Here is a 3,302-nt window from a genome sequence, read left to right as displayed (position 1 = left end):
TTGTATTAGTAAATTTTCTTATCAATTTCTATGAATTTTTTACATATGACAATGTAAACTTTGTGTATTTAAACTTTGTATATTTAATGTAAATACTTTCCCAAGTATGTTATTTTATGTCCAGAGCCTTTAATTCTAGTCTACAGAAATAAGATTTTCCTTCCACATTTCTTCACTGCTTTTTTTTTTCCTTAGTTTAGAAAGTGTTCCCTTATTTACAGATAACAGTGTATTCTGGAATTTTTTTTTTAATCCAACAAGGCATGGGGGTTGGTAATAAGAATGTGTATAGATAAACCAAAATCAGTCATGTGGTTTTCATGTTGAAGCTGAGTGTCAGGGTTCATTATACCATTTTATTTTTTTTACTCTATAAAAATCTTTATTGATTTTTAAAAGTTATTTCTAATTCAAAGACCAGAAACATAGTTCTGCATCACTGCTAAAAGTTTTCTCACTGGGCTTCGTATTCCAGTCTTCTTTCCTACGATCTATTCTCAACATGACAACCAGGGTGATCTTTTAAAATGGTGGCATTTTAGCTCCCTATTTGACCCAAAGACCTTCAGTGGCCTGCAAGGCCCTAGGTGATCCATATATCCCTGTCACTCTTTACTGCTCTGATTTCACTACTGCTCTTCCCCTTTGCTGACTCTCCTTCAGTTATACTGCCCTCCTTGCCATTATTTGAACAAGTCAAGCACACTCCCACCTCAGAGCCTTTGCACCTGCTTTTCTTCTGTTGCTCCAGATTCCTGCATGTGAACTCCATTTCCTCCAGGTCTTCCTCAAATATTCCCTGATCAGTGACACTCTCCCTGAGCACTCCATGGAAAATAGCATCTCCCCCATCTCTCTATCCTCTTACCCTTCTTTTACCTCAGATCACCATCCATAGTATGTAGTTACTTCTTTATTTATAATCTATCTTTCAGAATCTGAACTCCTTATGGGTCCTTCTCAGTTTTCATTTTAAGTATATTTCCAGTACCCAGAACAGTGCTGAAAAAAGAAGTAGTCATTAAATAAATATAGGTTGAATAAATTAATGCTATTCAGGCAAAGATTCAGATGATATTCTTAATAATACAGAGAAATGTTCATGCTGTAATGCTAAGTGGAAAAAAAGCAGAACACAAAATTTTCACCTTTGAAAAAAATTATGAGTTAAAAATATCAGGGAGAAAATTCAGGTCCCTCTGAATGGGAGCATTTGTGTGATTATTTTATATATTTGCAAGTTTTTGTCAAAGACTTTTATAATAAGTATGTGAACTTTAAGAAAATATAGTAGCAAATTATAAATCTAAGTTTTCACTTCTGGGGCAATATCTTATATGACCAGTAATAATATCTGTACTCTATGAAAACACTCAAAATATATGTCACTAGGTTCTCCTGGACAACATAAAGATAAGGATGCTAATAATTTTATACTAAGGTGCTTAGTGAATGTCATTGGCAAGAAAAAATACACACTGAGTACTTGATATGCTCCAGGTGCTGAGGTAGATAACTTGGGAGTTTAAATGTAAGTAGGGATAATGCCTATCTTGTTTACTGTAAAATCCCTGGCACACAGCACATCAAAGAGTACAAAGTATGTGCTAAATAAGTAATTATTGAATACATTAGGAGATAGGACTTGGGCTACCACCTTCAAGCAATTTAGACTAAGTGAGAATTAACACCCAGAGCCCTAGACTTTGCTTATTATTTTACAAGATTTATCACACTGACAATTATTTATGTATACATGTCTTTCCTCCTAAACTGTAAAGTTTTGGTGGCAGAGGCCATATCTGTTTTGTCAACAACTGTATTCTCAGTGCCTAGCCCAGAGCCTGCTACATAATTGGGGTCCTGATAAATATTTGTGGCACGACTGATAGATGGATATGCCCAAAATTCCCAGCTAAGTTGAATGTATTAAAAGGCATGAGAGATACAAAGATGTTTAGAGAATTTAGGGAAGCAGAATTTACATCTTGTTTAAAGGAATCTGCAAAATACAAGGAAAAGAACTGGCATTGAGCTTGACCTTAAAGAATAAATCAACAATTTTCAGGTGTTATAAGAAAGTAGGCATGTGTCATTTTAAGCAAAAGGAATAGAATGATCAGTAGTATCAGATGTGCTTCTGTGAGCTTTTACTATTTGGCACCTTTTGAAAAGTTAATCCTATTTAAAGAAAAGTTTAATTGTGGGGACCGACAGCTGGTACCTTAAGTGCCAGATGCGGTTTTGTTTTATAGTTAATGGTGGCAACACTGCTTAATTGTATATTTACAAGCAAACACATGTCGTTTCATGAAAACTACTTGATAATTACACAGCGACTACTGGAACCCCTGATAATTACACAGTTACACGTGTTACTGCTACCAAGTTACCTCCTGATAGCTGAGTAATTAACTTGTCAACTCAGCAAATGGGGCTGGAGGGGAGGCATCTAAAACGCTTATTCCTTTTCTTACAGATGTCTGTGGGTTCCTTCAGCACTTGTTGAATTTGGTACCGTCCTCCTCTTGGTCACTTGGCACTTAACGTAGAGGCTGAAACACTTTCTGCCACCCTAAAATACCTAAACCTTTTCACACTTCCAGTGATTTTAACACATTTTGCCTTGCTGCTAATTTTGGGCGTATCCACCCATCACTCCATCCATCCATTCTCCCATCAGTCCATCCACCCATCCATCCATCAGTCCATCCATCCATTCATCCATGCATGCATCCATCCAACATCGCAGAAATGTTGATTGAACCTGTCCTATGCGCCAGGGCCTGTCTGGAAGTCTCTCTTCCCACTTCAGAAAGCAGGGTGTTATAGCCCAAAGAGCATGAATCAGTTTTCAAATTCAGGAACTTCTACTCTTCAGGTCTCTGATTTTGTGCAATTTTCCTAATCTATAAAATGGGCCTAATAATGCTCAACAGGGTGGTTATTAGCATGACAGATAATGAAAAGGACTAGTATAAAATAAGCACTCAATAAATTGTAACACCCAACCACTGCCCACCTCCCACTACCAGGCCCCAGTTAATCTTAACTGTTTCATGTCTTCATCAAAATAGATCCCAAAGAGCCTCTACTTGGGATTGTGTATATGGTCAAAATTAAAATAACTACATTAATTTTTTTAATTCTCAAAAGTCAGCTGTATTAACTAAATCAAAAGGCCTCTTATCAGAATATATTGAAATCAATGATTTTGCTAAATGGTGTCCCAAATACCTGAAATGGTAGAGACAAATAAGCAATACAAGACTTTTTTCCTATTTTAATAAAACCATTGCCCA

Source organism: Stenella coeruleoalba (genome assembly GCF_951394435.1).
Source record: "Stenella coeruleoalba genome assembly, chromosome: 1".
Taxonomy (NCBI): Eukaryota; Metazoa; Chordata; class Mammalia; order Artiodactyla; family Delphinidae; genus Stenella; species Stenella coeruleoalba.
Note: the sequence above shows the minus strand (reverse complement) of the source record.